Here is a 14,064-nt window from a genome sequence, read left to right as displayed (position 1 = left end):
ATTCCATTCCATCCCATTCCATTCCATTCCATTCCATTCCATTCCGTTCTACTCGGGTTGATTCCATTCTATTCCATTCCATTCCATTCGATCCCATTTGATTCCATTCGATTCCATTCAATTCCATTCGATTCCATTCCATTCCACTCCATTCCATTCCATTGAATTCCATTCCATTCCATTCCATTCCATTCCATTCCATTCCATTCCATTCCATTCCATTCCATTCCATTCCATTCCATTCCATTCCATTGAATTCCATTCCATTCCATTCCATTCCATTCCATTGAATTCCATTCCGTTCCATTCCATTCCATTGAATTCCATTCCATTCCATTCCATTCCATTCCATTCCATTCCATTCCATTCCATTGAATTCCATTCCATTCCATTCCATTCCGTTCCGTTCCGTCCCGTTCCGTTCCGTTCCGTTGCGTTCCGTTCCGTTCTACTCGGGTTGATTAAATTCTATTCCATTCCATTCTATTCGATTCCATTCGATTCCAATCGATTCCATTCGATTCCATTCGATTCCATTGAATTCCATTCCATTCCATTCCATTCCATTCCATTCCATTCCATTCCATTGAATTCCATTCCATTCCATTGAATTCCATTCCATTCCATTCCATTCCATTGAATTCCGTTCCATTCCATTCCATTCCATTCCATTCCATTCCATTGAATTCCATTCCATTCCATTCCATTCCATTCCGTTCCAGTGCACTCTACTCCACTCCACTCCACTCCACTCCACTCCGGTACATTCCATTCCATTCCATTCCATTCCATTCCATTCCATTCCATTTCCATTCCCATTCCATTTCCATTCCCGTTCCATTTCCATTCCCGTTTCTTTTCCATTCCCGATCCATTTCCATTCCAGTTCCATTACCATTCCCGTTCCATTTCCATTCCCGATCCATTTCCATTCCCGTTCCTTTTCCATTCCCGTTCCATTTCCATTCCCGTTCCGTTACCATTCCCGTTCCATTTCCGTTCCCGTTCCGTTTCCGTTCCCGTTCCATTTCCGTTCTCGTTCCGTTTCCGTTCCCGTTCCATTTCCATTCCCGTTCCATTTCCGTTCCCGTTCCATTTCCATTCCCGTTCCATTTCCGTTCCCGTTCCATTTCCATTCCCGTTCTATTTCCATTCCCTTTCCATTTCCATTTCATTCCATTCCGTTCTGCTCGGGTACATTCCATTGCATTCCATTGCATTCCATTCCGTTCTGCTCCTGTCCATTCCATTCCATTCCATTCCGTTCCATTCCGTTCTACTCGGGTAGATTCCATTCCATTCCATTCCATTCCATTCCATTCCATTCCATTCCATTCCATTCCATTCCATTCTACTGGTGTCCATTCCATTCCATTCCATTCCATTCCATTCCATTCCATTGCATTCCATTCCATTCCATTCCATTCCATTCCGTTCCGTTCTACTCGGTTACATTCCATTCAATTCCATTCCATTCCGTTCTACTCGGGTAGATTCCATTCCATTCCATTCCATTCCATTCCTTTCCATTCCATTGCATTCCATTGCATTGCATTGCACTCAATTCCATTCCATTCCATTCCATTCCGTTCCGTTCAACTCGGTTACATTCCATTCAATTACATTCCATTCCGTTCTACTCGGTTACATTCCATTCCATTCCATTCCATTCCATTCCAATCCATTCCATTCCATTCCATTCCGTTCTACTCTGTTACATTCCATTCCATTCCATTCCATTCCATTCCAATCCATTCCATTCCATTCCATTCCGTTCTACTCGGGTACATTCCATTCCATTCCATTCCATTCCATTCCATTCCATTCCATTCCATTCCATTCCGTTCTACTTTGGTACATTCCATTCCATTCCATTCCATTCCATTCCATTCCATTCCATCCCATTCCATTCCATTCCATTCCATTCCATTCCGTTCTACTCGGGTTGATTCCATTCTATTCCATTCCATTCCATTCCATTCCATTCCATTCCATTCCATTCCATGGAATTCCATTCCATTCCATTCCATTCCATTCCATTCCATTGAATTCCATTCCATTCCATTCCATTCCATTCCATTGAATTCCATTCCGTTCCATTCCATTCCATTGAATTCCATTCCATTCCATTCCATTCCATTGAATTCCATTCCATTCCATTCCATTCCATTCCATTCCATTCCATCCCATTCCATTCCATTCCATTCCATTCCGTTCTACTCGGGTTGATTCCATTCTGTTCCATTCCATTCCATTCGATCCCATTTGATTCCATTCGATTCCATTCAATTCCATTCGATTCCATTCCATTCCACTCCATTCCATTCCATTGAATTCCATTCCATTCCATTCCATTCCATTCCATTCCATTCCATTCCATTGAATTCCATTCCATTCCATTCCATTCCATTCCATTCCATTCCATTCCATTGAATTCCATTCCATTCCATTCCATTCCATTGAATTCCATTCCATTCCATTCCATTCCATTCCATTCCATTCCATTCCATTCCATTCCATTCTACTGGTGTCCATTCCATTCCATTCCATTCCATTCCATTCCATTCCATTCCATTCCATTCTACTGGTGTCCATTCCATTCCATTCCATTCCATTCCATTCCATTCCATTCCTTTCCATTCCATTGCATTCCATTGCATTCCATTCCATTCCATTCCATTCCATTCCATTCCATTCCATTCCACTCCACTCCACTCCACTCCACTCCATTCCACTCCACTCCACTCCGGTACATTCCATTAAATTCCATTCCATTCCATTCCATTCCATTCCATTCCATTCCGTGCTTCTCGGGTACATTCCGTTCCGTTCCATTCCATTCCATTCCATTCCATTCCGTTCCAGTGCACTCTACTCCACTCCACTCCACTCCACTCCACTCCACTCCGGTACATTCCATTCCATTCCATTCCATTCCATTCCATTCCATTTCCATTCCCATTCCATTTCCATTCCCGTTCCATTTCCATTCCCGTTTCTTTTCCATTCCCGTTCCATTTCCATTCCAGTTCCATTACCATTCCCGTTCCATTTCCATTCCCGATCCATTTCCATTCCCGTTCCATTTCCGTTCCCGTTCCGTTTCCGTTCCCGTTCCATTTCCGTTCTCGTTCCGTTTCCGTTCCCGTTCCATTTCCATTCCCGTTCCATTTCCGTTCCCGTTCCATTTCCATTCCCGTTCCATTTCCCTTCCCTTTCCATTTCCATTTCATTCCATTCCGTTCTGCTCGGGTACATTCCATTCCATTCCATTGCATTCCATTCCGTTCTGCTCCTGTCCATTCCATTCCATTCCAATCCGTTCCATTCCGTTCTACTCGGGTAGATTCCATTCCATTCCATTCCATTCCATTCCATTCCATTCCATTCCATTCCATTCCATTCCATTCCATTCTACTGGTGTCCATTCCATTCCATTCCATTCCATTCCATTCCATTGCATTCCATTCCATTCCGTTCCGTTCTACTCGGTTACATTCCATTCAATTCCATTCCATTCCGTTCTACTCGGGTAGATTCCATTCCATTCCATTCCATTCCTTTCCATTCCATTGCATTCCATTGCATTGCATTGCACTCAATTCCATTCCATTCCATTCCATTCCATTCCATTCCATTCCATTCCATTCCGTTCCGTTCAACTCGGTTACATTCCATTCAATTACATTCCATTCCGTTCTACTCGGTTACATTCCATTCCATTCCATTCCATTCCATTCCAATCCATTCCATTCCATTCCATTCCGTTCTACTCGGGTACATTTCATTCCATTCCATTCCATTCCATTCCATTCCATTCCATTCCTTTCCGTTCTACTTTGGTACATTCCATTCCATTGCATTCCATTCCATTCCATTCCATTCCATTCCGTTCCGTTCTACTCGGTTACATTCCATTCAATTCCATTCCATTCCGTTCTACTCGGGTAGATTCCATTCCATTCCATTCCATTCCTTTCCATTCCATTGCATTCCATTGCATTGCATTGCACTCAATTCCATTCCATTCCATTCCATTCCATTCCATTGAATTCCATTCCATTCCATTGAATTCCATTCCATTCCATTCCATTCCATTCCATTCCATTCCATTCCATTCCATTCCATTGAATTCCATTCCATTCCATTCCATTCCATGGAATTCCATTCCATTCCATTCCATTCCATTCCATTCCATTCCATTCCATTCCATTCCATTACATTCCATTGAATTCCATTCCATTCCATTCCATTCCATTCCATTCCATTGAATTCCATTCCGTTCCATTCCATTCCATTGAATTCCATTCCATTCCATTCCATTCCATTCCATTCCATTCCATGGAATTCCATTCCATTCCATTCCATTCCATTCCATCCCATTCCATTCCATTCCATTCCATTCCGTTCTACTCGGGTTGATTCCATTCTATTCCATTCCATTCCATTCGATCCCAATTGATTCCATTCGATTCCATTCAATTCCATTCGATTCCATTCCATTCCACTCCATTCCATTCCATTGAATTCCATTCCATTCCATTCCATTCCATTCCATTCCATTCCATTCCATGGAATTCCATTCCATTCCATTCCATTCCATTCCATAGAATTCCATTCCATTCCATTCCATTCCACTGAATTCCGTTCCATTCCATTCCATTCCGTTCCGTTCCGTTCCGTTCCGTTCCGTTGCGTTCCGTTCCGTTCCGTTGTGTTCCGTTCCGTTCTACTCGGGTTGATTCCATTCTATTCCATTCCATTCCAATCCATTCCGTTCCATTCCATTGAATTCCATTCCATTCCATTCCATTCCATTCCATTCCATTCCATTCCATTCCATTCCATGGAATTCCGTTCCATTCCATTCCATTCCGTTCCGTTCCGTCCCGTTCCGTTCCGTTCCGTTCCGTTGCGTTCCGTTCCGTTCTACTCGGGTTGATTCCATTCTATTCCATTCCATTCCATTCGATTCCATTCGATTCCATTGAATTCCATTCCATTCCATTCCATTCCATTCCATTCCATTCCATTCCATTCCTTTCCATGGAATTCCATTCCATTCCATTCCATTCCATTGAATTCCATTCCATTCCATTCCATTCCATTCCATTCCATTCCATTCCATTCCATTCCATTCTACTGTTGTCCATTCCATTCCATTCCATTCCATTCCATTCCATTCCATTCCATTCCTTTCCATTCCATTGCATTCCATTGCATTCCATTCCATTCCATTCCATTCCATTCCATTCCATTCCACTCCACTCCACTCCACTCCACTCCATTCCACTCCACTCCACTCCGGTACATTCCATTCCATTCCATTCCATTCCATTCCGTGCTTCTCGGGTACATTCCGTTCCGTTCCATTCCATTCCATTCCATTCCATTCCGTTCCAGTGCTCTCTACTCCACTCCACTCCACTCCACTCCACTCCGGTACATTCCATTCCATTCCATTCCATTCCATTCCATTCCATTTCCATTCCCATTCCATTTCCATTCCCGTTCCATTTCCATTCCCGTTTCTTTTCCATTCCCGTTCCATTTCCATTCCAGTTCCATTACCATTCCCGTTCCATTTCCATTCCCGATCCATTTCCATTCCCGTTCCTTTTCCATTCCCGTTCCATTTCCATTCCCGTTCCGTTACCATTCCCGTTCCATTTCCGTTCCCGTTCCGTTTCCGTTCCCGTTCCATTTCCGTTCTCGTTCCGTTTCCGTTCCCGTTCCATTTCCATTCCCGTTCCATTTCCGTTCCCGTTCCATTTCCATTCCCGTTCCATTTCCATTCCCTTTCCATTTCCATTTCATTCCATTCCGTTCTGCTCGGGTACATTCCATTCCATTCAATTGCATTCCATTCCGTTCTGCTCCTGTCCATTCCATTCCATTCCATTCCGTTCCATTCCGTTCTACTTGGGTAGATTCCATTCCATTCCATTCCATTCCATTCCATTCCATTCCATTCCATTCCATTCTACTGGTGTCCATTCCATTCCATTCCATTCCATTCCATTCCATTCCATTCCATTCCATTCCATTGCATTCCATTCCATTCCATTCCATTCCATTCCGTTCCGTTCTACTCGGTTACATTCCATTCAATTCCATTCCATTCCGTTCTACTCGGGTAGATTCCATTCCATTCCATTCCATTCCTTTCCATTCCATTGCATTCCATTGCATTGCATTGCACTCAATTCCATTCCATTCCATTCCATTCCATTCCATTCCATTCCATTCCATTCCGTTCCGTTCAACTCGGTTACATTCCATTCAATTACATTCCATTCCGTTCTACTCTGTTACATTCCATTCCATTCCATTCCATTCCATTCCATTCCATTCCATTGAATTCCATTCCATTCCATTCCATTCCATTCCATTGAATTCCATTCCGTTCCATTCCATTCCATTGAATTCCATTCCATTCCATTGCATTCCATTCCATTGAATTCCATTCCATTCCATTCCATTCCATTCCATTCCATTCCATCCCATTCCATTCCATTCCATTCCATTCCGTTCTACTCGGGTTGATTCCATTCTATTCCATTCCATTCCATTCGATCCCATTTGATTCCATTCAATTCCATTCGATTCCATTCCATTCCACTCCATTCCATTCCATTGAATTCCATTCCATTCCATTCCATTCCATTCCATTCCATTCCATGGAATTCCATTCCATTCCATTCCATTCCATGGAATTCCATTCCATTCCATTCCATTCCATTCCATAGAATTCCATTCCATTCCATTCCATTCCACTGAATTCCGTTCCATTCCATTCCATTCCGTTCCGTTCCGTTCCGTTCCGTTCCGTTGCGTTCCGTTCCGTTCCGTTGTGTTCCGTTCCGTTCTACTCGGGTTGATTCCATTCTATTCCATTCCATTCCAATCCATTCCGTTCCATTCCATTGAATTCCATTCCATTCCATTCCATTCCATTCCATTCCATTCCATTCCATTCCATTCCATTCCATTCCATTGAATTCCATTCCATTCCATTCCATTCCATTCCATTCCATTCCATGGAATTCCATTCCATTCCATTCCATGGAATTCCATTCCATTCCATTCCATGGAATTCCATTCCATTCCATGGAATTCCATTCCATTCCATTCCATTCCATGGAATTCCGTTCCATTCCATTCCATTCCGTTCCTTTCCGTCCCGTTCCGTTCCGTTCCGTTCCGTTGCGTTCCGTTCCGTTCTACTCGGGTTGATTCCATTCTATTCCATTCCATTCCATTCGATTCCATTCGATTCCATTCGATTCCACTCCATTCCATTCCATAGAATTCCATTCCATTCCATTCCATTCCATTGAATTCCATTCCATTCCATTCCATTCCATAGAATTCCATTCCATTCCATTCCATTCCATTGAATTCCATTCCATTCCATTCCATTCCATTCCATTCCATTCCATTCCATTCCATTCCATTCTACTGGTGTCCATTCCATTCCATTCCACTCCATTCCATTCCATTCCATTCCATTCCATTCCTTTCTATTCCATTGCATTCCATTGCATTCCATTCCATTCCATTCCATTCCATTCCATTCCATTCCACTCCACTCCACTCCACTCCACTCCATTCCACTCCACTCCACTCCGGTACATTCCATTCCATTCCATTCCATTCCATTCCATTCCATTCCGTGCTTCTCGGGTACATTCCGTTCCGTTCCATTCCATTCCATTCCATTCCATTCCGTTCCAGTGCACTCTACTCCACTCCACTCCACTCCACTCCACTCCGGTACATTCCATTACATTCCATTCCATTCCATTCCATTCCATTTCCATTCCCATTCCATTTCCATTCCCGTTCCATTTCCATTCCCGTTTCTTTTCCATTCCCGTTCCATTTCCATTCCAGTTCCATTACCATTCCCGTTCCATTTCCATTCCCGATCCATTTCCATTCCCGTTCCTTTTCCATTCCCGTTCCATTTCCATTCCCGTTCCGTTACCATTCCCGTACCATTTCCGTTCCCGTTCCGTTTCCGTTCCCGTTCCATTTCCGTTCTCGTTCCGTTTCCGTTCCCGTTCCATTTCCATTCCCGTTCCATTTCCGTTCCCGTTCCATTTCCATTCCCGTTCCATTTCCATTCCCTTTCCATTTCCATTTCATTCCATTCCGTTCTGCTCGGGTACATTCCATTCCATTCCATTGCATTCCATTCCGTTCTGCTCCTGTCCATTCCATTCCATTCCAATCCGTTCCATTCCGTTCTACTCGGGTAGATTCCATTCCATTCCATTCCATTCCATTCCATTCCATTCCATTCCATTCCATTCCATTCCATTCTACTGGTGTCCATTCCATTCCATTCCATTCCATTCCATTCCATTGCATTCCATTCCATTCCATTCCATTCCATTCCATTCCGTTCCGTTCTACTCGGTTACATTCCATTCAATTCCATTCCATTCCGTTCTACTCGGGTAGATTCCATTCCATTCCATTCCTTTCCATTCCATTCCATTCTACTGGTGTCCATTCCATTCCATTCCATTCCATTCCATTCCATTCCATTCCTTTCCATTCCATTGCATTCCATTGCATTCCATTCCATTCCATTCCATTCCATTCCATTCCATTCCATTCCACTCCACTCCACTCCACTCCACTCCATTCCACTCCACTCCACTCCGGTACATTCCATTCCATTCCATTCCATTCCATTCCATTCCATTCCATTCCATTCCATTCCGTGCTTCTCGGGTACATTCCGTTCCGTTCCATTCCATTCCATTCCATTCCATTCCGTTCCAGTGCACTCTACTCCACTCCACTCCACTCCACTCCACTCCGGTACATTCCATTCCATTCCATTCCATTCCATTCCATTCCATTTCCATTCCCATTCCATTTCCATTCCCGTTCCATTTCCATTCCCGTTTCTTTTCCATTCCCGTTCCATTTCCATTCCAGTTCCATTACCATTCCCGTTCCATTTCCATTCCCGATCCATTTCCATTCCCGTTCCATTTCCATTCCCGTTCCATTTCCATTCCCGTTCCATTACCATTCCCGTTCCATTTCCGTTCCCGTTCCGTTTCCGTTCCCGTTCCATTTCCGTTCTCGTTCCGTTTCCGTTCCCGTTCCATTTCCATTCCCGTTCCATTTCCGTTCCCGTTCCATTTCCATTCCCGTTCCATTTCCATTCCCTTTCCATTTCCATTTCATTCCATTCCGTTCTGCTCGGGTACATTCCATTCCATTCCATTGCATTCCATTCCGTTCTGCTCCTGTCCATTCCATTCCATTCCAATCCGTTCCATTCCGTTCTACTCGGGTAGATTTCATTCCATTCCATTCCATTCCATTCCATTCCATTCCATTCCATTCCATTCCATTCCATTCCATTCTACTGGTGTCCATTCCATTCCATTCCATTCCATTCCATTCCATTCCATTCCATTCCATTGCATTCCATTCCATTCCATTCCATTCCATTCCGTTACGTTCTACTCGGTTACATTCCATTCAATTCCATTCCATTCCGTTCTACTCGGGTAGATTCCATTCCATTCCATTCCATTCCTTTCCATTCCATTGCATTCCATTGCATTGCATTGCACTCAATTCCATTCCATTCCATTCCATTCCATTCCATTCCATTCCATTACATTACATTCCGTTCCGTTCAACTCGGTTACATTCCATTCAATTACATTCCATTCCGTTCTACTCGGTTACATTCCATTCCATTCCATTCCATTCCATTCCATTCCAATCCATTCCATTCCATTCCATTCCGTTCTACTCGGGTACATTCCATTCCATTCCATTCCATTCCATTCCATTCCATTCCATTCCATTCCATTCCATTCCGTTCTACTTTGGTACATTCCATTCCATTCGATTCCATTCCATTCCATTCCATTCCATTCCATTCCATTCCATTCCGTTCTACTCAGGTTGATTCCATTCTATTCCATTCCATTCCATTCCATTCCATTCCATTCCATTCCATTCCATTCGATTCCATTCCATGGAATTCCATTCCATTCCATTCCATTCCATTCCATTCCATTCCATTGAATTCCATTCCATTCCATTCCATTCCATTCCATTCCATTCCATTCCATTCCATTGAATTCCATTCCATTCCATTCCATTCCATCCCATTCCATTCCATTCCATTCCATTCCGTTCTACTCGGGTTGATTCCATTCTATTCCATTCCATTCCATTCGATCCCATTTGATTCCATTCGATTCCATTCAATTCCATTCGATTCCATTCCATTCCACTCCATTCCATTCCATTGAATTCCATTCCATTCCATTCCATTCCATGGAATTCCATTCCATTCCATGGAATTCCATTCCATTCCATTCCATTCCATTCCATAGAATTCCATTCCATTCCATTCCATTCCACTGAATTCCGTTCCATTCCATTCCATTCCGTTCCGTTCCGTTCCGTTCCGTTCCGTTGCGTTCCGTTCCATTCCGTTGTGTTCCGTTCCGTTCTACTCGGGTTGATTCCATTCTATTCCATTCCATTCCAATCCATTCCGTTCCATTCCATTGAATTCCATTCCATTCCATTCCATTCCATTCCATTCCATTCCATTCCATTCCATTGAATTCCATTGCATTCCATTCCATTCCATTCCATTCCATTCCATTGAATTCCATTCCATTCCATTCCATTCCATGGAATTCCGTTCCATTCCATTCCATTCCGTTCCTTTCCGTCCCGTTCCGTTCCGTTCCGTTCCGTTGCGTTCCGTTCCGTTCTACTCGGGTTGATTCCATTCTATTCCATTCCATTCCATTCGATTCCATTCGATTCCATTCGATTCCACTCCATTCCATTCCATAGAATTCCATTCCATTCCATTCCATTCCATTGAATTCCATTCCATTCCATTCCATTCCATAGAATTCCATTCCATTCCATTCCATTCCATTGAATTCCATTCCATTCCATTCCATTCCATTCCATTCCATTCCATTCTATTCCATTCTACTGGTGTCCATTCCATTCCATTCCATTCCATTCCATTCCATTCCATTCCATTCCATTCCATTCCTTTCCATTCCATTGCATTCCATTGCATTCCATTCCATTCCATTCCATTCCATTCCATTCCATTCCACTCCACTCCACTCCACTCCACTCCATTCCACTCCACTCCACTCCGGTACATTCCATTCCATTCCATTCCATTCCATTCCATTCCATTCCGTGCTTCTCGGGTACATTCCGTTCCGTTCCATTCCATTCCATTCCATTCCATTCCGTTCCAGTGCACTCTACTCCACTCCACTCCACTCCACTCCACTCCGGTACATTCCATTCCATTCCATTCCATTCCATTCCATTCCATTTCCATTCCCATTCCATTTCCATTCCCGTTCCATTTCCATTCCCGTTTCTTTTCCATTCCCGATCCATTTCCATTCCAGTTCCATTACCATTCCCGTTCCATTTCCATTCCCGATCCATTTCCATTCCCGTTCCTTTTCCATTCCCGTTCCATTTCCATTCCCGTTCCGTTACCATTCCCGTTCCATTTCCGTTCCCGTTCCGTTTCCGTTCCCGTTCCATTTCCGTTCTCGTTCCGTTTCCGTTCCCGTTCCATTTCCATTCCCGTTCCATTTCCGTTCCCGTTCCATTTCCATTCCCGTTCCATTTCCGTTCCCGTTCCATTTCCATTCCCGTTCTATTTCCATTCCCTTTCCATTTCCTTTTCATTCCATTCCGTTCTGCTCGGGTACATTCCATTCCATTCCATTGCATTCCATTCCGTTCTGCTCCTGTCCATTCCATTCCATACCATTCCGTTCCATTCCGTTCTACTCGGGTAGATTCCATTCCATTCCATTCCATTCCATTCCATTCCATTCCATTCCATTCCATTCTACTGGTGTCCATTCCATTCCATTCCATTCCATTCCATTCCATCCCATTCCATTCCATTCCATTCCATTGCATTCCATTCCATTCCATTCCATTCCATTCCGTTCCGTTCTACTCGGTTACATTCCATTCAATTCCATTCCATTCCGTTCCGTTCTACTCGGTTACATTCCATTCAATTCCATTCCATTCCGTTCTACTCGGGTAGATTCCATTCCATTCCATTCCATTCCATTCCATTCCATTCCATTCCATTCCGTTCCGTTCAACTCGGTTACATTCCATTCAATTACATTCCATTCCGTTCTACTCGGTTACATTCCATTCCATTCCATTCCATTCCATTCCAATCCATTCCATTCCATTCCATTCCGTTCTACTCGGGTACATTCCATTCCATTCCATTCCATTCCATTCCATTCCATTCCATTCCATTCCATTCCGTTCTACTTTGGTACATTCCATTCCATTCCATTCCATTCCATTCTATTCCATTACATTCCATTCCATTCCATTCCGTTCTACTCGGGTTGATTCCATTCTATTCCATTCCATTCCATTCCATTCCATTCCATTCCATTCCATTCCATTCCAATCGATTCCATTCCATTCCATTCCATTGAATTCCATTCCATTCCATTCCATTCCTTGGAATTCCATTCCATTCCATTCCATTCCATTCCATTCCATTCCATTCCATTGAATTCCATTCCATTCCATTCCATTCCATTCCATTGAATTCCATTCCGTTCCATTCCATTCCATTGAATTCCATTCCATTCCATTCCATTCCATTCCATTCCATTCCATTCCATTCCATTGAATTCCATTCCATTCCATTCCATTCCATTCCATTCCATCCCATTCCATTCCATTCCATTCCATTCCATTCCGTTCTACTCGGGTTGATTCCATTCTATTCCATTCCATTCCATTCGATCCCATTTGATACCATTCGATTCCATTCAATTCCATTCGATTCCATTCCATTCCACTCCATTCCATTCCATTGAATTCCATTCCATTCCATTCCATTCCATTCCATTCCATTCCATTCCATTCCATTCCATTCCATTCCATTCCGTTCCATTCCATTGAATTCCATTCCATTCCATTCCATTCAATTGAATTCCGTTCCATTCCATTCCATTCCGTTCCGTTCCGTCCCGTTCCGTTCCGTTCCGTTGCGTTCCGTTCCGTTCTACTCGGGTTGATTAAATTCTATTCCATTCCATTCTATTCGATTCCATTCGATTCCAATCGATTCCATTCGATTCCATTCGATTCCATTGAATTCCATTCCATTCCATTCCATTCCATTCCATTCCATTCCATTCCATTCCATTCCATTCCATTGAATTCCATTCCATTCCATTGAATTCCATTCCATTCCATTCCATTCCATTGAATTCCGTTCCATTCCATTCCATTCCATTCCATTCCATTCCATTCCATTGAATTCCATTCCATTCCATTCCATTCCATTCCATTCCATTCCGTTCCAGTGCACTCTACTCCACTCCACTCCACTCCACTCCACTCCGGTACATTCCATTCCATTCCATTCCATTCCATTCCATTCCATTCCATTTCCATTCCCATTCCATTTCCATTCCCGTTCCATTTCCATTCCCGTTTCTTTTCCATTCCCGATCCATTTCCATTCCAGTTCCATTACCATTCCCGTTCCATTTCCATTCCCGATCCATTTCCATTCCCGTTCCTTTTCCATTCCCGTTCCATTTCCATTCCCGTTCCGTTACCATTCCCGTTCCATTTCCGTTCCCGTTCCGTTTCCGTTCCCGTTCCATTTCCGTTCTCGTTCCGTTTCCGTTCCCGTTCCATTTCCGTTCTCGTTCCGTTTCCGTTCCCGTTCCATTTCCGTTCCCGTTCCCTTTCCGTTCCCGTTCCATTTCCATTCCCGTTCCATTTCCGTTCCCGTTCCATTTCCATTCCCGTTCTATTTCCATTCCCTTTCCATTTCCATTTCATTCCATTCCGTTCTGCTCGGGTACATTCCATTCCATTCCATTGCATTCCATTCCGTTCTGCTCCTGTCCATTCCATTCCATTCCATTCTGTTCCATTCCATTCCATTCGATCCCATTTGATTCCATTCGATTCCATTCAATTCCATTCGATTCCATTCCATTCCACTCCATTCCA

The sequence above is a fragment of the Gorilla gorilla genome, chromosome 14, assembly GCF_029281585.2.
Source record: "Gorilla gorilla gorilla isolate KB3781 chromosome 14, NHGRI_mGorGor1-v2.1_pri, whole genome shotgun sequence".
Taxonomy (NCBI): Eukaryota; Metazoa; Chordata; class Mammalia; order Primates; family Hominidae; genus Gorilla; species Gorilla gorilla.
The sequence above is the reverse complement of the archived record's forward strand: the minus strand, read 5'-3'. Positions refer to the sequence as shown.